Source organism: Peromyscus leucopus, chromosome 4, assembly GCF_004664715.2.
Source record: "Peromyscus leucopus breed LL Stock chromosome 4, UCI_PerLeu_2.1, whole genome shotgun sequence".
Lineage (NCBI taxonomy): Eukaryota > Metazoa > Chordata > Mammalia > Rodentia > Cricetidae > Peromyscus > Peromyscus leucopus.
This window is the reverse complement of record NC_051066.1, coordinates 146,465,377-146,489,297: the sequence shown is the minus strand read 5'-3', so window position 1 is coordinate 146,489,297 and position 23,921 is coordinate 146,465,377. Positions and strand designations below refer to the sequence as shown.

Here is a 23,921-nt window from a genome sequence, read left to right as displayed (position 1 = left end):
TTTTTTTTTCCTTTTTCTTTTTTTCCTGACATCCTCAGACAGACTGATGAAGAACAAAAGAGAAGACAGCAAGATCAGAAAAGAGTTCATTGCAGGGGGTATAAGAGGCCACTAATCAACTTCCTGCCAAGAAATCACAAACACCAATAAATGGAAAATTGGAATTGACTGAAACTGACAAAGGGTAAGATTAAAAAAAAAAATCTAAATAGCTTTAAGTGTAAATAAAATTCAATTTGTAATGAAATCTTGTCAAAGGATGAAATTATGATGTTATAACAGCTAAGTAATACTCCATTATGTAAACCTACCACATTTTCTTTATGATGACTTGAGGGACATCTAGGTTGTTTCCATGAAACACGAATTTCTAAACTCTTTAATAAAAAACCCAGGGCCAGATATTAGGGTAAATGCTTAAAGATCAGAGACACAAAGGAACACACCACCTCTTACCTCTAGGGCTCCTCAGGCAGAAAAGCCTCTAGCTGAAAGGGATGCTTCTGCCAAAAAGTTTCCTCAGTTGAATGCCTCCTCACGCCTTACATACCTTTCTCCGCCCACCATATCATTTCCTTCTTAGCGCTAGGATTAAAGGCATGTGACCTCCCAAGCAAAGGCATGAGATCTCAAGTGCTAGGATTAAAGGTGTGTGCCACCACTGTCTGGACTCTAGTGTTTAATCTAGTGGCTTCTTCTGTCCTCTGATCTTCAGGCAAAGTTTATTAGGGTATACAATAATCTATCACCATATTTCCACTTTCTGTCTATTATGAAGCTATGAACACAGTTGAGCAGGTGTCCTTGTGGTATAGAGCATCCTTTGGTTATATGCCCAGGATGGTATAGCTGGGTCAAGGTAGATCAATTCCCAATTTTCTGAGAAACCACCATATTGATTTCCATAGTGGCTGTACAAGTTTGCACTCCTACCAGCAATGGAGAAGAGTTCTACTCCATATCCTCAACAGCATGAGCTGTTTTAGATCTTAGCCATTCTGACAGATATGAGATGGAATCTCATAAAATCGTTTTGATTTGCATTTCCCTGAAGCCAGCTAAGGATGTTGAACATTTAACATGATTCTCAGCCATTTGAGATTCCTCTGATGAGAATTCTCTGTTTAGATCTCTACCCCATTTGTTTAAAAAAATGTACATATTTATTTTATGTATGAGTGCTGTACACCTTTAAGCCAGAGGAGGGCATCAGATCCCACTAGAGATGGTTGTGAGCCACCATGTGGTTGCTGGGAATTGAACTGAGGACTTCTGGAGGAGCAGTCAGTGCTCTTAAGTGCTGAGCCATCTCTCCAGCCCCCTATACCCAATTTTTTAATTGGATTATTTGGTTTGTTGATGTCTAGTTTGAGTTCTTTACATATTTTATATATCAGTCCTCTGTCAGATGTAGGGTTGGTGAAGATCTTTTCCCATTCTGTAGGTTACCATTTTGTCCTTTTGATGGTGCCCTTTGTCTTACAGAAGTTTTTCAGTCCCATTAATTAACTGTCGATTAGTTTGGTGTTCTTGTGGGTTTCCTAACAGTGGGAGCAGGGGCTGTCTCTGATTCTGTTGCCTGCTTTGGGGACCCTTACCTCCTACCAGATTGCCTCATCTTAACAGAAGAGGTGCCTAGTCTCAATGCAACTTGCTATACCATGATTGGTTGATATCCATGGAGGCTTGCCCTTTTCTCAAGAGAAACTGAAGAGGAGGAGGAGTGGATGGATGGAGGGAAAAAGGGAGGTTGAGGGAGAGGGACTGAGAGGACGGGGGGAGGGGAAACTACAGTTGGGATGTAAAAAGAAATAAACAAATGATGAAATAATTTAAATATTTTAATTAGCTTTATTTTCAATTCTAGAATCAAGCAAAACTATAAAATGGAATAAAAGTTCCAAGATGGTATAGCCCAAGCTAATTTTATACTCAGAATCTACCTGCTTTAGTCTCTAGAGTGTTGGGATATGCCATCACACCTATGAGACAACAGTTTTATAATAAAGGACCCAAAAGCAGCAAAAACAAAGGGGAAAAAGCATAGGAAAATTAGTTACTAGTAAATATCAGGTCATTAAGATCATTTCTGTGTTAAGAACTATTACAGTCTAAGACTACTGTCATTTTTTGATATTCCTTCCTCTCTTCCACTGTCCTCCACTCATTTCTTCTTTCTTGGTGCTAGGATTGAATTCTTGAACCAAGGGTGCTTAGTATATACAAACTGCCTTGGTTATCTCTGAGCCAAGCCAAAGCAGCCAGTCTCAGTGGGCATAATTCAAAATAAAACCAGGACAAATAGTACTATACACCCACCAGAAAGGCTTAGCCAGTTGCTCACTGTGAAACAACTGGGCTAGTTTTTTGAGAAATGTGCCAGTTAGCAACATGAGAACATCACAGATACAAACTCAGGTCATTAGACCTGTAGTGCCATAAACCTCTCTCTACCTACCTGCTAAGCCATCTTGCTGGCCCTATATAGGAATAAACTGTAAAACAACAATAAAAAATATAGCCTAAAAAATGTATGAGCCAGTAGAAGCCAATTACTGCTATTATCAAGTATTAGGTACTGAATACAATTATGTGTATTCCATGTTCTTGTGAGAGAAGTGTGGTAAATTTATTTACACCAGCATCATCACAAATTCAAGATATGTGTTTCACTGTGATGCTTGAATGACCACAACTTCACAAATTCCAATTCCAATATTTTACAGGACCAACTAAACACGTAGGACTTCCTAATGGAGTTGATTTTTTTTTCTTTTTTTCTTTTTTTTTGTAAATGGGCTATATCAATTGCTGGTTAAAAAAAAAATGCAACCAGTATGAATTTCTACATATGTTGTCCCTGTTTGGAGGCATAATTTAAAAACAAAACAAAAAATCATCTGAGTACATGTTTAGGTCAAAGGACAACTTTCAAAAATCGGTCCTCTCCTCATACCACGTGGATCCTGGGAATCAAACTCCAGATTGTCATTGGCAAGTGTCTTTTTACTCATTGAACCATCTAGCTGACTTTATTGCATAGAAAAATGAAAATTACACCAAAAAACTGTCAGGAGTGATAAATGACTTTAAACTTTTAGACATAAAAAAAATCTATATTAACAAAAAAACCAGAACTTTTATACATTAATAACAAAGTAGGTAACTTAATTTAAAAAAAATCAATTCCCAGTACCATGATCTCTAGATTTAGAAAGAAACTAAAGAGGACACACATAAACATTGAAAAAAAAACCCATTATGTTTATGGATTGGAAAAATTAGTATTTAAAAGTCCATAACTAGCCGGGCGGTGGTGGCGCACACCTTTAATCCCAGCACTCGGGAGGCAGAGGTAGGCAGATCTTTGTGAGTTCGAGGCCAGCCTGGTCTCCAAAGCGAGTTCCAGGAAAGGCTCAAAGCTACACAGAGAAACCCTGTCTCGAAAAACAAAACAAAAACAAAAAAAAAAGGTCCATAACTACCCAAAGTAATCTAAAGAATCAATGCAATCCCAAAAGCAGTCATCATAGAAACAGAAAAAAGCAATTCTAAATTCGCATGGAATTAAAGAAGACCCTGAATAACCAAAGCAATTTTAAGCAGAACGAACAAACCTACAAGTACCACATTATCTAATCTCAAAACAAATTACTAGTGGGAATGGTGGTAGCCTTTAATCCCAGCACTCAGAAGGCAGAGGCAGGACTCAGCTCCAGGCCAGCCTGGTCTACAAAGAAACCCTGTTTCAAAAACCAAAAACCGGGCTGGAGAGATGGCTCAGAGGTTAAGAGCACCGACTGCTCTTCCAGAGGTCCTGAGTTCAATTTCCAGCAACCACATGGTGGCTCACAACCATCTTTAATGAGATCTGGTGCCCTCTTCTGTATACATAATAAATAAATAAATAAATAAAAAAAAAAAACACCAACCAACCAAAACCCCACAAAGCCAGAGTAACCAAAATAGCAACATACTGGCTTTTATAAAAATCAACACAAAGAAAGAACCATGGAACAAATAGAAAGGACAGAAATAAATCTATATATCACACTGGTTTTGACAAAAAACGTTTATTTGGCTTAGTTTCAGGGAATACAGTATATCATGACCAGGAGAGTGTGGCAGTGGGCAGTGGGGCATGAGGTGGCCAGTCACATTGTAATAAGGAAGCAGAAAGATAAATACTGATGTACAGCTTTCTCCTTTGCATTCAGTCTGAGAATCCAACCTAATGTGCTATCAACATTTAGGTATACCTTCCCTTCTCTAATTAAACCTTTCTGCAAACAATCTCAAAGATATATCCAGAAGTGTGGTTCCATGGTGACTCTAAATCCAGAAAGCTGTCAACTGAAGTTATCAAAAACATACTGGAGAAATGGCAGTCCTCAAAAACTGTGCTAGGAATGTCAATATATAGAAGAATCCCTATTCTCTCACCACATACAAAAATCAATTCAAAACAGATCAAATATAAGGTCTACAATTAAGAAACTACCAGAAGGTCTGGGGAGATAGATAAATGAGTGAAGTGCTTGCTGTCTAAACATGAGTTGAGATCTTCAGCAACCATATAAAAATTAGCTCAGCAGCACACAATTCAGCACTGGAAAGTGGAGATGGATCCTGGCACCTTACCCAGCGGTCAGTCTAGTCAAACAGTAGCTCTAGTGAGAGAGAGACCCATTCTCAAAAAATGAGGTGAAGAAACAATTGAATAGGACATCCCAACACCAACCTTTGGTCTCGGCATGTTTCTGCAAAGAGTGTGTGCACACACAACTAGTATAAGAAAACACACAAGGAAACCCTTTTAAGCAATAGTATAAACAATCTTTTTTTTTTTTTTTTTTTTTTTTTTGGTTTTTCGAGACAGGGTTTCTCTGTGTAGCTTTTCGCCTTTCCTGGAGCTCACTTGGTAGCCCAGGCTGGCCTCGAACTCACAGAGATCCGCCTGCCTCTGCCTCCCGAGTGCTGGGATCAAAGGCGTGCGCCACCAATGCCCGGCCACAATCGTTTTTTGATTAAACATCAAAAGCAAAAACAAAAATAAATGGCCAGGTGTGGTGGCACATGCCTTTGATCCCAGCACTCATGAAACAGACAGTGAGTTCCAGGGCACCCAGGACTACACAGTGAGATCCTATCTCAAAAACAAACAAATAAACAAAATCCAAACAGATTTTTATAAAACTAAGCTGTTTGTGCACAGTAAAGGAAAACAACTTAATGAAAAGAACACTTAGAGGATGTAGAAAATATCTGCAAATTATTCAAACAAAGAATATAGCAAGCTGCAGACGAATTTCTAAACAGTCTTATTAAATAAGAAACACAGAGCCAAATACAGGGGTGAAAGCCGTAGAGATTAGAGAAATAGGAATAGCCACCAGCTAACCTTAGCTCACCAAGCTGCTGTAGCTTCCCCAAGAGAACGAGCTTCTTCCTGTCATTGCCTTGCTCTTCTGCCTTCTCACTGGCTCTTAGCCCAGCCACCTCACTTCCTTGTCACTGTCTGTCTCTGTACAGACCTCCAGGTCTCTATGGTTGGTACTAGGATTAAAGACGTGTCACCAGCTTGGCCGTGTCCTTGAACATACAGAGCCTGGCATGTGATTGGGATTAAGGGTGTATGCTACCCAGCCTGACTTTTGTTTATGGCTGGCTATGTCCTCTGATCCAGACAAACTTTATTTATTAACATACAAATAAAATATCACCACAGCTAGCATGATAGATGCCTTTAATTCCAGCTCAACAGTTAAGAGCACATACTGCTCTTGCTGAGGACCAAGTTCTGTTTCTTGGTACAGAAGTCTAATTGTGATGACAGGCTGTTAAAAGACCTAGGGAGGGAGGATTATCATAAAAAGAACAGGAAACAGAAAGAGCCAAGGATGAACATGTTACTTTTTTGTTGTTGTGACAAAATACCCAACAAGAGCAATTTATGGAAGGAAAGATTTATTTTGACTCACAGTTTAAAAGTATAGTCCATCATTTTTCGGAAATCATAGTGGCAGGAGCAAGAAGCAGTTAGCCACATTGCATTCATAGTTAGAAAGCAGAGAGTGCAAAAGACTGGTACTTGGGTGTCCAGCTTGCTTTCTTCTTCTTCTTCTTCTTCTTCTTTTTTTTTTTTTTTTGGTTTTTTGAGACAGGGTTTCTCTGTGTAGCTGAAACTCACTTGGTAGTACAGGCTGGCCTCAAACTCACAGAGATCCACCTGCTTCTGTTTCCACCTCTTCTGAGTGCTGGGATTAAAGGTATGTGCCACCACTGCCCAGCGCTTTCTTCTTTTTATTCAGTCTGGGATCATAGCCCATTGTATGGCTCTGGCTCACTCTTAGGGTAGGTCTTCCCATCTTAATAAACTCAACCTAAAAACCACTCCCTTATATACATGACCAGAGATCAGTCTCCTAAATGATTCTAGATCTTATCTAGTTGACAATCAGTATTAACCTCATCAGAGAGAGGAAAGGAGGGCATGTAAGTGTTGATGGAATATGACAAAGTGACTTCACATAAAGATGCAAAGGAAACCAACAACAAACTACATGAAGTGTGACGGTCATACAGCACAGAGTGGACAAGCAGATTACTACTGCTCTACCTTATGCACATTCAGCCCATACTGTAGAAGAAAAGCTTTGCTAAAAATGAAATCACTAGCCAGGTGGTAGTGGCGCACGCCTTTGATCCCAGCACTTGGGAGGCAGAGGCAGGTGGATCTCTTTGAGTTCAAGGCCAGCTTGGTCCACAGAGTAAGATCCAGAACAGCCAGGGCTATACAGAGAAACCCTGTCTGGAATAAAACAAAACAACACTAATGGAAGTCAGATGCCAATGAGAGTATGAGGGAACCAATAACTTAGAACACAGTAAAATCACTTTGCAGTGGTAGAGCATACCTTTAATCCCAGCACTTGGGAGGCAGAGGCAGGCCTCTGTGAGTTCAAGGCCAGTCTGGTCTACAGAGCTAGTTCCAGGGCTACACAGAGAAATACTGTCTCAACTTCCCCCCAAACAACAACAACAAACAAACAAATAAAACAAAGCCACCCAGCAAGTAATATGTGCTTTGTGCTTGGTCACAAAACTAAGAACCTACCTGTCTACATGGAAACAAGAATCATTCCCTAAGGCATGGGATCTGGGCTATATAAAAGAAAAAAATGGCCAGGCGGTGGTGGCGCACGCCTTTAATCCCAGCACTGGGAGGCAGAGCCAGGCGGATCTCTGTGAGTTCGAGGCCAGCCTGGGCTACCAAGTGAGTTCCAGGGAAAAGGTGCAAAGCTACACAGAGAAACCCTGTCTCGAAAAACCAAAAAAAAAAAAAAAAAAAAGAAAAAAAAAGAAAAAGAAAAAAATGAACTGAATACCAGCATGCATTAATTCATGCTCTCTACTCTTGAATGTGCATATAATGTGACTAACTGTTTTAAGTTCCTACCACCATGATTTCCAAAAAATGATGGACAGTAACCTCAAATTGTGTGCTAAATAAAACCCTTCTCTCTTAAGTTGCTTTTGCTTGGGTATTTTATCACAGCAACAGAAAACAAAACTAAGATGTACAACATTCAAATCTTTAACTACAAATAACATATACACCTATAAAAGTACTTATGACTATTAGCATGGTAGAATATATATTGTAATCTCAGTCCTGAAGAGATGCTAATTCCAAACTCAAGGTCAGTCTAGGCTACATAGCAAAACTCTGTCTCTAAACACAAGAAAACATAGCAAACCAAAACTTCTACTAGAACAGTGTAGACTACTACATCTATTTAAACATTCTGGGACACATGTTCAGAATACTGATGTTGTCAACTGAATGATCCATTCACCCTGATCACGGTCTAGTTCCCACTGCATAAGAGACTTAATTACCAATAGGGCAGATCCCAAAACATTCTGAAACTTAAGACACACAATACTTAAGTTGGAATTCTTAAAATACTATAGATGACACAGAGTGTTTTTAATGGAATACATTCTGAGACATAACTGATAGAAGTGGCAACAGTGTTCTACCCATTATACCCTAGCCTGAGGCTGCTCTTGGGAGAAATTCATGCTGGATACAAAGCTGGCCAGTATATTCCACCTGAGGACTATCTGTTGTGGATGTCTTTCTGTATGCTATGAATATGTGTTGCTCTGACTGGTTGATAAATAAAGCCGTTTGGCCTATGGCAAGACAGCTTAGAGGCAGGCAGGAAATCCAAACAGATAGACAGAAAGAGAAAGGAGAGGCAAGGCAGATGTTGCAAGCCGCCTCCATGAAAAACAAGATGTAAAGGTATTGGTAAGCCACAAGCCATGTGGCAAAGTATAGATTTATAGAAATGGGTTAATTTAAGATAAGAGCTAGCTAACAAGAGGCCTGCCATAGACCATACAGTCTGCAAGTAATATAAGCCTCGGTGTGTTTAATTGGGTTCCAGTGGCTGCAGGACCGGGTGGGACACAGGAAAACTTCCAGCTACAACTATCTTAAAGTAGCAAGTGAATATGCATTCAGAGTGACTACCTCCCTGCCACTATTGTCAGAAACCAAGTAATCATAATCATATCAAATCCAGCATGTAACCTAGAATCAGACACAACAACTGAAACATGACAAACTGAAAGACACATCAAATTTCAAAGGAGGTAAGTATTAAGACACACCATACTCCAAACAGACATGCTGAAATTGAGCTGTAACCAATTAAGCTGTTTTTTGTGCCACACTTTCTCGTCTGTATATAAATACCACATGCCTAGTTGCTGGGTGGAGTTCTCTGCACAATTACTGGTTCAGAGAATCATTTCTCTGAATTCATGAATCATTTCTTTGCTCAAAATCAATTCAAACTAGTTTGTCTATGGTTTTGTTTTAATGGTTTAATGTCAGGAGTAGGGTTTCAAGTAAATTTCCCAAGTGGACATTCCTCCAACAGCACCCCACTCCTCTCTGTCCCAGCACTGACCAGCAAAATAAAGGTACACACCAAGATCCATGACTGTCCAAAACAAGTGGAGTCATGGGTAAGTTCCCTCTTTGAATGAAGCAACACAAGTTACTTTAAGTCATTTTTTTTTACTGAATTGCATCAGTTTCATTAACTGTATTGTATATTAAATAGTACACAACTAGAGCCCTCAGGTATATGCCTTTAAAAAGGGATTCCTCCATTGCTGGGCTTGGGGACCATACCTGTAATCCTAATACTTGGGAGAATGAGGCAGGATGATCAAAATTCTAGGCTAACTTGGCTATATAGTGAGAGCCTGTCTAACCAACCCCTCCTCGAAATACAAAGACTGAGTCTAAGTTTCCCAGCATGGAGATGGGTGGCTAAAGTTGAAACCAAGGGAAACCAACACAAACAACAAATTCTCAGGCATAGCCAAACAAACAAACATACATAAATACTTGCCTCCAGTTTTTTCTGCACAGAGACTAAAGACAGCTAGGACAACTAGCAAATATGTTATGTTCTGTGCCACACTGAAAGATTTTACTAGAAGAAAACACCTGCTTCCAGTTGGGATTCATAGATTTGCCAAACTACAGACTGCTGATATGTCAGGCCATTTATAACTGCTGCCTTCTTTGTGTTCACGAAGATTTGGATTTCTAATAGATCCAACAATAATCAGAGAAATGATGAGGGAAATTCCACATTCAAATATAAAAGGAAAGTAAAATACACTTTTGGTAATGAAAAGCAAGAAGGTACAAGAATGTACTGTTTAAAGATAAGGTAATTTTTGGGGCTAGGGAGAAGATGGCTCATCAGTAAAAAACACTTGTAAGACACAAGCTCTATTTCCAGCACTCACAAGGCAGCTCACAAGTGCTGATAACTACAGTTGCAGAGAATGTGATGCCCTCCTTCTGACCCCTGAAGGCACAAAGCATGCATGTGGTACGGGCAAAACACCATTACCAAAAAAATAAAATTTATTTAAAGAGAAAGTAATTTTGCCCCAAAATACAATGGCTGGTAATTTTAAATTGAAAAGGGAAAATGAATACAATAAAACCACCATATGAATGGCAAAGTTGTAGCAGATTTGTAGAAGATAAATTTTAAAAAGATATGCTAATTGCTAAGAATAGAAGAGAATTGTTTTGATGTTGGCTTCAGCTTTCCAGCTCCATAAAAAGAAAAAAAAGAAAAAAAAAAAGAAGAGAATTGTTTGAGTTTTCCATAAAATTCAGTACTTGTTATTAAAAACATATGGATTCAGGACTTAAGAGTCAGCTCAGAGGTTAACAGCATGTACCGCTCTTGCATAGAACCATGGTTCAGTTTCAACTACCCACATAGTGGCTCACAACCATCAATGATTCCAGTTCAAGGAGATCCAACACCCTTTTCCTAGACACACAGCACACATACATGCACACAGGCAAAAACATTGATAAACATAAAATCAAATCTAAAAAGATTTTACCATGAGGTATTTTTTTAAGTCTTTAATAATGTTTTTAAATGAATAATGACTATTCACAGTGACTTACGATCTGCTTTGATTAATGTTTTAAGTTCTTGGGTTTTTTAACTTCTCAAAATGATTCTATCTAGGTCTTGCTATATAGCCCAAGCTGATCTCAAACGTTCAATTCTTCCACTGCAGCCTTTTGCATGTTAGGGCTGTAGGCATGTGCCACACATCCAACTTCAAAATCAAATTTTAAATTAAGTCTTTTTATTGCTCTTCAACTAACCCTTAGAACATCTTAAAAAGATACTTCTTATTAAAAAGAGCTATTATATAGGACATAGTGGTAACACTTGTAATCCCAGCAATGGATGGTAGAGGCAGCAAGACTAAGAAACCAAGGCCAGTCTGGGCTATAACAGACCCCGTCTAAAAAAAATCATATTAAACTCTTTGTACCAAAGACCATTAGAGAAAACTAACTGAAAATAAAAACAAAACCAAACAACAACAAAAATCCACAACTGGTCAAAATTGCAAAGAACAAATAACTGATCATGGGGTATCCAGACCAACTGATAAACCTACAACATAACTCCTGAACCTAAGACACAGAGAATATCTTGGAAACGGGAGCAGAGCAGAAAGATTGCAAGAGACAGAGAATCAGAAATCTGTTGTGTGAGTGTATGTATCTCCTAGAAAGGACAAGTAACCTTCTTCACCCATGATACCTCAACAATATGGCTGCCTTAACAAATACAACACTAACAGACATGCTAACATAGAAGAAGGAGATCTCATGGGGCTCCATCTCTAGACAAAGAACTACAGGCAACTAAGGAATGTTGAGACAGGAAGAAATAATCTTCCCCTGGGATGAGCTTCCCTAACTGGTTATCCAATACTAAGTGGTCAGGCCTGAAATCATATAAATACAAGTAACACTAAAAGACTGAGTAGGTTGTATTTATATGGTTGTTGGTTTTTTGTTGTTTTTTTTTTTTTTGCATTAGAATAATGGCATTATGGCATGGCAATTTTCTCTTTCTGTCCTTCCTCTCTTTCTCTCTCTCTCCCCTCCTTCTTTCTCCCTCCTTCTTTCTTTCTTTCTTTTTTTAAATGTCAAATGCCATTTATTGAAGGAGGGAGGATTGTTTTGTTTTTTAAAGATTTATTTATTTATTATATATACAGTGTTGTTTGCATGTATCCCTGCAGGCCAGAAGAGGGAGCCAGATCTCATTACAGATGGTTGTGAGCCACCATGTGGGTGCTGGGAATTGAACTCAAGACCTCTGGAAGAACAACCAGTGCTCTTAACCTCTGCGCCATCTCTCCAGCTCTATATTTTTTATACATGTGTGTAACAACAATTAAAGAAAAAGAGGTCTCAAATTCAAGAGGGAACTGTAGACGAATTTCTAAGTGGTCTTATTAAATAAAGAACACAGAGCCGGGCGGTGGTGGCGCACGCCTTTAATCCCAGCACTCGGGAGGCAGAGGCGGGAGGATCTCTGTGAGTTCGAGGCCAGCCTGGGCTACCAAGTGAGCTCCAGGAAAGGCACAAAGCTACACAGAGAAACCCTGTCTCGAAAAACCAAAAAAAAAAAAAAAAAGAACACAGAGACAAATATAGGGGTAAAAGCCTTAGAGATCAGGGAAATAGTGAGAGCCACCAACCACTTTACCTCACCAGCTCTGTAGCTTCCAAAATTGTGACCTACTTCCTGTCTAACCTGCGCCTTTATTGCCTGGCTTTTCTGCCCTCTCTTTGGCTCTTAGTACAGATACCTCACTTCCTTGTCACTGCCTGTCTATACAGACCTCCAGGTCTCTATGGTTGGTACTGGGATTAAAGGCACATGTCACCACACTTGGCTCTGTTCCCTAGTATGACCTTGAATACACAGAGACCCTGCCTGCCAAGTGATCTGATTAAGGGCATGTGCTATCACTGCCTGACTTTTGTGTTAATGGCTTGCTATTTCCTCTGATGTCCAGGCAAACTTTATTTATTAACATACAAATAAAATATCACATTTCCCCTTTTTTGTCTAATAAAAATAAAAAATAATAAAGCTATAACTAATATAAGAAATACTATATACAATAAGTACAATAACAACATATACAAGCAATAAATACATCAACAATGTCTAGTCCATTTGCATTTGATAAATTCAGAGAAAATATTCCATATCTATTTTATTTTGGTGAGTCCAAAATATACCTAATTCACTTTCTTTTTCTTTTTCTTTTGGGGGGGGGGGTTCGAGACAGGGTTTCCTCTGTGTAACTTTGGAGCCTGTCCTGGAACTCACTCTGTAGCCCAGGCTGGCCTGGAACTCACAGAGATCCGCCTGCCTCTGCCTCCCCTCCGCCTCTCCCCCTCTCCCGCCCTGTCTCCTGAGTGCTGGGATTAAAGGCATGCGCCACCACCGCCCAGACTAATTTACTTTCTATCCTAACTTGTATTACCAACAGAAAACTATCTTATGTCTTTCAAACTTACACATTTTATATCTCCTTAGTAAGTTTCCTTTTTGAATTTCTTAACAAGGAAAACTGTAACTACAACTATCCAATCTTCAACTCCCTCAGCGACCCAAAAAGGAAATAATATTACCTAGTAAAACAGGAAGTACAAACAAGCGACTTCCAAAAAAATGTGAGTTGATGTAATTTTACTATGTAAAGGGGAGGTGCTGTGGGATGTTTTGTATACTGTGAATATGTGTGGCTCTGATTGGTTGATAAATAAAATGCTGATTGGCCAGTAGCCAGGCAGGAAGTATAGGCAGGACAAGCAGATGAGAATTCTGGGTAGAGGAAGGTTGAGTCAGGAGACGCCAGCCTGCCATCCAGGGAGCAGCATATAATGGCACCAAGGTAAAGCCATGGAAAACATGGCAACATATAGATTTACAGAAATGAGCTAGTCAGTAGTTAGCCTGAGCTAATGGCCGAGCAGTTTTAATTAACATAAGCCTCTGTGTGTTTACTTGCAGGGTACAAAAGGGAGAGATTTGTCCTGACAGCAAGCTGGCCAGGCGGGACACAGAAAAACTTATGACTACAAATGGTGCCTACATGTGGGGCAAGAGTTTTCACCTAAAACCTGAGAAAGCTAAAAAAAAAAGATTTTAAAACAGAGCTAAAAACAGCTTCCTAGTTGTGTCTCTTGGGCAAGCTGTGAGCTACAGTATGGCAGGTTCACAGCAGTGTGTGGGCTTCAGTGCAGCACGGTGGATTTCTACCTCAGTACACAGTGGCATCTCTTAAGCCGCACAATGCACTGCGTAGCAGATTTAGCTTTTGCTAATACAAAAAAAGGGGAGGGGGGTTTCTGGGCTACATGCTGCTGGATGAAGGCATAGACCCACTGCTTCCCAGAGTCGGCGACCATGGTTCCCAGAGCTGGCAGTAAACGTAGTTCTGCCATGTTGGGAAGCTAAGATGGGTGGAACCAGCATTAAAGCTGCAATTTCAATCCTAGTAATGCTGTAGTTTAAAGCAACAGATACACAATAAGTCAGATTCAGATTAAATAAACCTCCAAATGGTTTACAGTATGTGTAAAAATGTACGTAGGCTTGGAAGAGGAACAGCACTATAGACAGCTATATAATTAAAAAGTTTTAAAAAATAAAGTCTTTTAAAGACACAGTAAAAGTAATATAAAAATAAGCTACATAAAGATGGATATTACAGCCGGGCGGTGGTGGCGCACGCCTTTAATCCCAGCACTCGGGAGGCAGAGCCAGGCGGATCTCTGTGAGTTCGAGGCCAGCCTGGGCTACCAAGTGAGTTCCAGGAAAGGCGCAAAGCTACACAGAGAAACCCTGTCTCGAAAAACCAAAAAAAAAAAAAAAAAAAAAAAAAAAAAAAAAAAAAGATGGATATTACACAGAGAATCTGGATTGTGTTGTTTGGGAATTTTATCTGCAGAAAGACATTTAATTATAAAGACTGTTCAGCTAAACCAATATGTGTATTTTAAAGATACTTGACTTCAAAGTTTGGATCTAAGGATAAGTTGCTTTGGAAAGGAGGCTCTGTTTTTGTTTCCACAGGAAGCAAGAGGCTATGGATTTGTTCCTGGTTATGATACATCAGGTTTGATTAGCCAAAACCCCTGAAAGGTCTCTGATGATCCAACATCCAGAACTGTTTCAAGGCAACTGGCTCAGACAATGCAGCCTCACAGACTATTTCAGTCAGGACTTGACCATAATTCTTAATTTTTTCACTATCCCCATAAGATTACCAGCACCCCCTATCTGCAGGAAGCAGTGTGAGAAACGACACCCAAATTCCCAAAATATTGTTTATGAATGTTTATTTTTATTTAAAGGTTGATTATAAAAATGCAATCTCTTTCTAAAGAAGAGGATAGTATAGATATGATAGGATGAAAGAGTAGATTAATGAACATACTTTTAAAGAGCAACTTGTTAAAAAATATTTTACATTGTTTTAGTTTATTTTGTTATCCTTTATATATATTTCTACTCTCGTTTAAGGTATTATGTTTATGTAACTCATTTAATTTGTAATGGTTAATTAAGAAATACAGATTAATAGTTAATCATCTATGATAATCAAACTTGTAGTCATGTTAGTTAAGTTTTTTAGATATACATAGATATATTTCAATTAGGTAGGTAATCTTCAAACACTTTGAAGACCTACAGAATATGGCATTTAAAATGTTTTAAGAACTTTGACTTTCTGGACATTGAGACATGTTTACTCCTGACAGCACCAATCTACTTCAGAGAAGATAATGGGCACTGAAGAAACTCATTATGAAGTTTGCTTTCTTTGTGGAAAAAGTTAGCCATTGGGCAAAAGTGCTCTTGCTCGACTGCTTGATAAAATGTTGTATAAACAACATATAGGACCCATAGGAAGGTGAGCACTGAATTTGCAAGGCAAGATGGTCCTTCAGGTTCCTGTTTCACAGAAGAAAGTGCCAGACATTCTACAGGACACAGAGAAAAGAGACTGAGAGACTCTAGGCCTTTATGGCTGAAGATGGATGCCCCAACACTGCAGAGGAACTTTGAATGACTGTCCAGGCAGGCAGCTGTCTCTGTCATTCTAGATTTTTGGAAGTTGCTTACAATGCTTTTCCTGTTTACTTAGGTAATATTATATCCTTCTGAGGTCTCTGATGTAGTTGAAGACTAGATAGTTGTAATTTTCCTTGGTTATGATAAAAGATAAATTAGATATGAAACTATAGACTCACAAACATAGGATAGATAGGTTTTCTTTAATTTGGCCAAATACATAGACTAGGTATTATAACTATAATTCTTGCTTGATAACTTGTTATATATAATTTTATTATGTTAAAGTTAAAACTTTGCTTTTTAATCAGAAAAGGGGAAGTGATGGGGGAATGTCTTTCTGTACACTGTGAATATATGTTGTTCTGATTGGCTGATAGTTTTGGCCTATGACAAGGCAGCTTAGAGGCAGGCGGGAAATTCAAAGAGAAAGACAGGAAGAAGGCTGGGGGAGACGCCAGCAAGCCACCCAAGGGGCAACGTGTAATGGGACACAGGTAAAGCCATGGAACATGTGGCGATACATAGATTAATAGTTATGGACTAGCTGGGGTGATGGTGGCGCACGCCTTTAATCCCAGCACTCGGGAGGCAGAGGCAGGCGGATCTCTGTGAGTTCGAGGCCAGTCTGGTCTACCAAGTGAGTTCCAGGAAAGGCGCAAAGCTACACAAAGAAACCCTGTCTCGGGGGAAAAAAAAAAAAAAAGTTATGGACTAATTTAAGATATAAGAGCTAGTTAGCAAAAGGCTTGAGCCATGGCCATGCTGTTTTAATTAATATAAGCCTCTGTGTATTTACTTGGGGGATGCTAGTGGGAAAGAATTTGTCCTGACCATGGGCCAGGTGGGACACAGAAAAACCTTCCGACTACAGGGAACAAGGCAAAGAGAGGGGTGGGAGAAGCTAGAAAAAAATAAGAGAGAAAATTATGTAGTTACATCTTAAGAGAATAAATTACAGCCTGGGCTACATAATGAATTCTAGGCCAGGCGGTGGTGGCGCACGCCTTTAATCCCAGCACTCCAGAGGCAGAGGCAGGCGGATCTTTGTGAGTCCAAGGACAGCCTGGTCTACAGAGCTAGATCCAGGAAAGGCGCAAAGCTACACAGAAAAACCCTGTCTCGAAAAAAAAAAAAAAAAAAAAAAAAAAAGAAAAAAAGAATTCCAGGACAACCAGGGCTACATAGAGAGACCTTGTCTCAAAAAAATTAATTAAAAAAAAAAAAAAAGATACTACTAGCTTTCTTCTATGCGTTAAATCATGAGAAGCACTATCAAATTAACACTAAAACTTCAGAGTTATTTGTATGATTGTGCTATTAATGTGTTTCAGATATTATATGGGATTAGCAAAAATCTAGCAGTGGTGGAATTTCATAATTCCAGATATCTGAAAATGTTATGTACTATAGAAATAACCACATTTTCTTATCCATTGTATCATTAGTGTAACGAACCAATATCAGATATTAATTGTGCCATTTTAATAAGCTTTGACATCTAAAGACGGTTGTATATACCATAGTACTCTGTCGAACTATAACATGTTATTTCACTTTTAAGGACATTCATGGAAAGGACTGCATGTTTTTTACTTTGAAAACATAACAGTAGAGAGCTGTCTACAAGTCATGCAGGAAGCTCCATGGATTCAGCTTCTTAGTTATCACCCTGGTAGGGTAGGCTTTCCAATGACATAGCTGCCTTTGTGTTAGCCATGATTTTAATGTTCTTTGTGGAAGGAGGAGCATCAGCTTGGAGCTTTTGAGAAAGAGATAATGGCTCTTTTCACCTAAGAGGTTACTCTGTCTTGACGGGATGGTGAAAATGTGACTAATCTCTTGTACCAGTTTGGAAGCAAAGCTAACACATAAAGTAAGACAAATCAAGAGAAAGTGAGACGATCCTAATATACCACCTTTGAGGCCAACTTCACTTTTTTTTTTTTTTTTTTTTTGGTTTTTCGAGACAGGGTTTCTCTGTGTAGCTTTGGGCCTTTTCCTGGAGCTCACTTGGTAGCTAGCCCAGGCTGGCCTTGAACTCACAGAGATCCGCCTGGCTCTGCCTCCCGAGTGCACCACCAACACCCGGCCCAACTTCACTTTTGCAACTGTGATTTACACAATAAATGCCCTCTACTATGTAACTAATTTATAAATACTTTGAGTCAGGCTAACTATCCAGCCCAGGCTGGTTTTGAACTCACAATCGTTGTGCTTCAGTCTCCCAAATCCTTAGACTACAGAATGGTATTGCTGCTTAGTTTGGCCATATACCTAATAATCTAATTTAGAAGTTTGAGGAAGGATAAAAGGATTATCCTATTTGCAGACAAAAATACTCATTCAGGGTGATTTTGTTTCTTTGTCTTTGTTTTTTTTTTACATGATTTCTCTTGTAGCTCTGGATGTCCTAGAACTCACTCTGTAAATCAGACCAGACTAGCCTTGATTGAAGTCACAGAGATTCGCCTGCCTCTGCCTCCCAAGTGCTGGGAATAAAAGCATGCACTACCACAGCATGCTTAGGGTGATTTAATTAAAAAAATATAAATAAAAATAAAAACATACCAATGGATAGGATAAGAATTTCCATAAAATTACTAAAATGGTTTGTATAAAACACTTGGCCTGTCAAACTCACAACTCTGATACAATAAAGACCACAGATGATAAATTTCTGACACCTGCCAGGAATCCATCCCACCTTCAGCACATGCCTTCTGGTTCTACAAAAGCTTTCCCATCAGGGAGGGCAAAGCTGTAAGAGTAGCTACAAGGTTTTAAGAAAATTTATTTCCCTTATGAGGCATACCTAAACAAATCTCAAGGGTGCTTATTGGGTTGGACAAAAGGCAAAAAAGAGTTATACAAGGCACTTACAAACATAAAGTAGAAAAGACACAAATATCAGGAAAGAGTACAAGTTGGTAGTATGTGAAAAATGTTTAAATTCTAACAGAATTTGTCTAAGAAAAACTACAATAATATGCACTCCTATTTAAGAGAAAAAAAAAAAAAAGAGAAAGAAAAAAAAAAACCAGAGAAACTCAACAGGCCTGCTAATTCCTTCCTATAATAAGAGAAAATAAAGATAGGCAACAGCACCTTCTCCTCTACAGAACTCAGGCCACTCCTCTTGTCTCCACCCTCCACCTCACCTTCACTCAGAATAGGGTCAGTCACATGAGGAACACACCTTCTTAGACCCTGTAGGCGTTTGACTTAGAACCTGTCCCTTAAGGTTGACTCATATCAACATTACCATGAAGTATCTGATTCTGTTCTTCACTGGATCACATTCAACTCTACTCGATGAAAAGAGCAACCATCTAAGGCAGACTTCTAAGATGGCCATACTTCTTTCCCAAGTTAGCCTGAATGGGACACACCTGATACCATCACCCGGCAAATCCTCATTCCAATCCTCTGACTCACCAGGATTGTAACCTTATAGCTAATAGGCAAGCATTCCTTAGAACGCATAAAAGAACTCTGCATATTTCATCCTCTAACACCATGGGGGGTGTGCAAGTTTAATGTTTAGCAACTAAACTGGCAATAAAGTCACCAACAACTCATGATAATGAGTAACATTCACTTACACAGATTCAAGGAACATTCATTGAGCATTCATAATACATCAAAAAATCTAAGAATATTACTTAGGTTTAAAATGTCTAAAAATAGCCAAGGACAGAGAGGTGAGATACACATCTGCAATCCTAACACTCGGGAGGAAGAGGCAGGCCTACACAGAGAAATCCTATCTCAAAAAACCTCGCCGGACGGTGGTGGCACACACCTTTAATCCCAGCACTCGGGAGGCAGAGCCAGGATCTCTGTGAGTTCAAGGCCAGCCTGGTCTGCGAGATCCAGGAAAGGTGCAAAGCTACACAGAGAAACCCTGTCTCGAAAAAACCAAAAAAGTCTAGAAATAGCCCGGCAGTGACGGCACGCATCCCAGCACTCGGGAGGCAGAGCCAGGCGGATCTCTGTGAGTTCGAGGTCAGCCTGGTCTACAGAGCAAGAGCCACGACAGGCACCAAAACCACACAGAGAAACCCTGTCTCGAAAACAAAACAAAACAACAACAAAAAAAAAGTCTAGAAATAAATGACAAAGTTCTCTGCCACAAACTAAATGTCACTTGTAAAAAATGTACAGTAATTCTGGAATGAAATAAAACTGCATACAGAACAGTAGAGAGAAAACTGATCATGGAAGAATTTTCAGTGATCTCTCTCAAACCTGGCCTCACTTTTTCTTTAAAGAATGAGATAATTTCACTTCTATAATCTATAATGCTGATATAAAATATCAATGTGAAACTCAAAAAATCTGAAGCAATTATTTGTAAGAACTTATACTGAGGACTGGAATGGGCTCTGCAGGCATGAAGTCATATTTGAATCCCAGGAAACACTTTAAAAGTCTGGCATAGTTTTGTGTACCTGTAACCCCAGCACTGGGAGCAGAATCAAGAAGATACTATAAACTCACTAGCCAGACAACTGAGGGAGTTTCTGGGTCATTGGGGGGAAAAGACACCTAATATTCTGTTCTGGTCTCTTTATTTTGCACACAGGAGGGTACACACATTCACACATTCAAGTGTATGTGTACCAAAACCACACACCTACACAACCCACATACCAAATTAAAAAAAATACATACTTATTAAATATCATGAATGAAGAACACTCACTTTTCATTAATAAATATACTCAAAGTTAATACAAAGTGTCAGAAGGAGCAAAATCCACACCGAAGGTTGTTGGGTAATCTAATCCTTAAATCTTCCTGTTTAGTTGCTAGTTAACAGACTAGCTGCTAATCCTTCTCAGGGTTGCCTTCATCTGAGGTAGGCCTGGCACAGCAGCTCAGGCTCCTTGATTAAGGATGTTCTAGGGATAGGTATTTTCACAAAATAAGGCTATCACCATTTTTAGAATTTTTGTCACCTCTATTTAGGAAGCCATCAGGAAAATATCCTTCTTCTTATCCTTCCTTTGCTTCAACAGTTGAGTTGGCAGGTGAGGTGAGAACCATCTCCCTCATTTTATAGAGTACAGAGTCTCAGAAGCAGAAGGAACCCTGGTGGTATGAGCTCTAGCCTTGTCCTCTTTGAAGAAGGATAATCTAGCACATTCTGCTGATGCACAGAAGAGGGAGGAAGGACAGCAAAGAGTAGGAAGTTTGCCTGACAAAAGGCCACTGGCCTTGAATGAATCACGAAGATTCTATAGTACAAGAATAATAAGCCTCATTATAAGAATGCAACTTTTTACTTTTTCTTTGTGGTGTAGAGCTCAAATCCAGGGCCTTGGCATATGCTTGACAACCACTCTCCTCTGATCTGCACCCTCAGCCCTGAGTACTACAATTTTAAATGCTTAGTAACTTCCAGGAGCCATTACAGGAACACCAGAGTTCTCACATCTAGGACTGATGTTTATGCATCATTTCCATACAAAAAGCTCCTGATCAGATCCCTAAAATCTAATGAGTTTGTTTCCTTACAAGAAAAAAACTGCTTTCATTTGCTGATAGTTTGCCCACAGTATTACAGGCTTCAAATACCACACTTCATGCTTACCACACTCTGCGCTTTCAGAAGCTAACTTCTAAAACCCCACCTTATCATAAGCCCCAGCTTCACAGCATTTTAGTTATTTATTCAACAAACACCTGTGAGCATCATGCACCTGGCTCTAAAGACACAACTCTGGCAGATTATGGGATACTGTAAGCTATGGTTGGTCAACAAGCAGAAGAATCTGGCTTAAAGAATTAAGTCCAATTGAAGTTTCAAGTCTGATTTATTAAGTTACATCTTGAGCATAGCTGGTTGTCAGGGTGGGTCTACAACTGTATCCAGAAGCATCACGCTCTCCAAAGTTCTCCTGGGTAAAAGTGGGTAGAACTATGCAGCATGCATCCAACACTGAACCACATACTAACAGAACTGTTCTCAAGAATACAGGAAAATCTAGATAGTCTAAGCTTAAATGGGCAGGAGGCAAAGGCCTTAGAAAGGACTCCGGAGTCCTTCAGTCACAAAGAAGTCTCCTGGGTTGTCATAGCACCCCAGATAATAATTAGCTTCCAGCTGAGGGCATCAGGAGCTGCTCACTCTTATGCAAGGTATGGTTGTGAATGCCTATGATTCAAGCCCTTTGCCAGGCTGAAGCAGGAGGATCACAAGTTGCAGGTTAGCTTGAGCTATATAGCAAGATCCTGTTTACAAAAACAAAACACTTCTTCAAAAGAAATAAGAATCAGATGACTTCATCTCACTGTTACCTCTAGTCCCAAGAGACAAGTAACCAAAGACAAAATTTCTAAGAGCTTTTTAACTTTTTAACCATTGACTTTTAAAAAGCTTTTAACTTTTAATCACTGATCAAAAGTTGCAAGAGATTTTACACAGAAGCCCTAAGCACCTTTCTAATACCTTTCTAAATTAACTGACTGTGCTTCTATCAATGGGCAGGGCAAAGTCGGTGGGTCTGTTCTTAAGAATATAAGGTTCCCTGTACACCTCCCAAGAACCCAGTGCCTCTAAAGTGTTCAGTACTCACTGACTTACTTCCTAGTGAGAAAGGCCATAAGTTTATTTGCATTCATTCAATACTTTACTGGGCACATACTATGTGACTATTCTAACAAAACAAAACAAAACCTTACCAATATTTTACTGGGTACATACTATGTGACTGTTCTAAAAAACAAAACAAAACCTTACCTAGAAAAAATGTTAAATACGTTAACACATTAAGCAAGAGTCAAGTGCTGTGTGAAAATTAAGCAAGGAAAGAAGAAAAATGGGAAGTAGAGAGCTGAAATTATAAGTAGTAGAATCTAAGAATGTCTCACAGAACAGGAATAAGTGAATGTTCAAGAAAGAATCTAGGACTGAGCACTTAAATTTGTTCATAGACTAGAAAGGAGGCTTCTGTGGCAAGGAGAGTGTGAGACAGGGAGCTTAAACTCTCCAAGGACTGATGGGGCCACCTCTTCCCAAAAGGGTCTGTATTCAGAGCCCACAATGGCTCCACACTTGGGGTCCACACAGAAAAGGCCAACCTAAGTATGAACACACTGTTAAAGGCCAGGCAGTGGTGACACATTCCTTTAGTGCTAGCAGGAGGCAGAGGCAGGCAGATCTCTGTGAGTTCAAGGCCAGCTTGGTCTACAGAGTGAGTTCCAGGACAGCCAAGGCTACACAGAGAAACCCCGTTTCAAAAAAACGAGAAACATACAAACAAACAAAGTAAAGAAAATACTGATACAGGTAACAGGGTCCTAACATATTAGGTTAGAAACTGTCGAGAAGCACTTAAGTCCTGGCTTTTAATGTCATCCAACAGATCGCTCTTTTCTTTAAAAAAGCAAATAAATGAACAAAATTATCTTACAACTGTTAGAGTTCTGCCTTTGGGTAACCATGACAATAGACAGGTCAATATAGTCTTCCTGATATCAAATAGTGCTTTGTTTTTTTTAAACAGACAAATCACTAGCAATTCAGATATGGTGCCTAAAAGGATGATCAGCTGTATGTCCAACAAACGGCGACCCAATTTTCCCTAAGTCCAATCTGAAAACGAAGCTACTTTTGAATTCTTTTTCCGAAGACTCACTTAAAGAATTCGGAGAAATCATCTCCTAAGCACAAGAAAAACAAGTTTTTAATACAGCCACATAACACAAGTTGGAGCCTAAACGGATGAGTCCCTGATAACTCTAACAGCAGTATACAAAAGCGCCTCTTAAAATATCATTGGGAAGCATATAAAATGTTTATTTACAGGTAAATGCTTTTGGAATTTACAACTATAAGACAATTTTCCGCGCCCCAGGCTGTGAACAAGCCTCGGAGCCTTCATTGCCCGCCTCTCTACACCAGAGTTTCTGCGTCCCGGGTGCAGCGGAGGCGGCCGCGCGTGCGGACCCAGGTTGGCCCGGAAAGCCTCGTCCCCGCGCCTCCCCGCCATGCGCAAGGTCGAGCGGGGCCTAGCGGTGCCCAGAGCCCAGCCCGACTGAAGGCTGGCCGCCATTTCCGGCTGTGGGCAGTCTTCACCTCGTTCTGCGGCACCCTCGCCCCGCTCCCCTCCCCTTCACCCGGCTCCCGCGGCTCCACCTAATTTGAGGGCCATCCGGCAGTGAGCTCACCTGTCGGCCCGCCTGCCTGTCCACCGGTTCCGCGGCTCCGCTCTCCGTACCGCGGCGCTGCTGGGCAGCCGGCCGTCCTACAGCTCGGCCTAAGGATCCGGGGCGGCGACAGTGGTAGCAGTGGCAGAGGACGGCGGAAGCAGCACCGGCGACAGCAAGAACGCGCACGCTCACGAACGGGCACTCGCGCCCCCGGAAGGACGAGTGCTCGGCGGG

The 23,921-nt window shown here is 40.0% G+C and overlaps 1 protein-coding gene across 3 annotated transcripts in view; it reads right to left on the bottom strand.

Annotated features, from left to right (window-relative positions):
- Dnajc5 (DnaJ heat shock protein family (Hsp40) member C5) overlaps positions 1–23,921 on the bottom strand; it is a 37,814-nt gene extending 13,893 nt beyond the window's left edge. For 2 of the 3 annotated variants that reach the window (XR_005091462.1, XM_028885237.2), the window contains exon 1: positions 23,706–23,918. The gene's annotated coding sequence lies outside the window, so the exon portion shown is untranslated. Of the gene's footprint in view, positions 1–23,705 lie in introns of all 3 variants that reach the window. The other variant, XR_003736238.2, reaches the window with a different exon arrangement.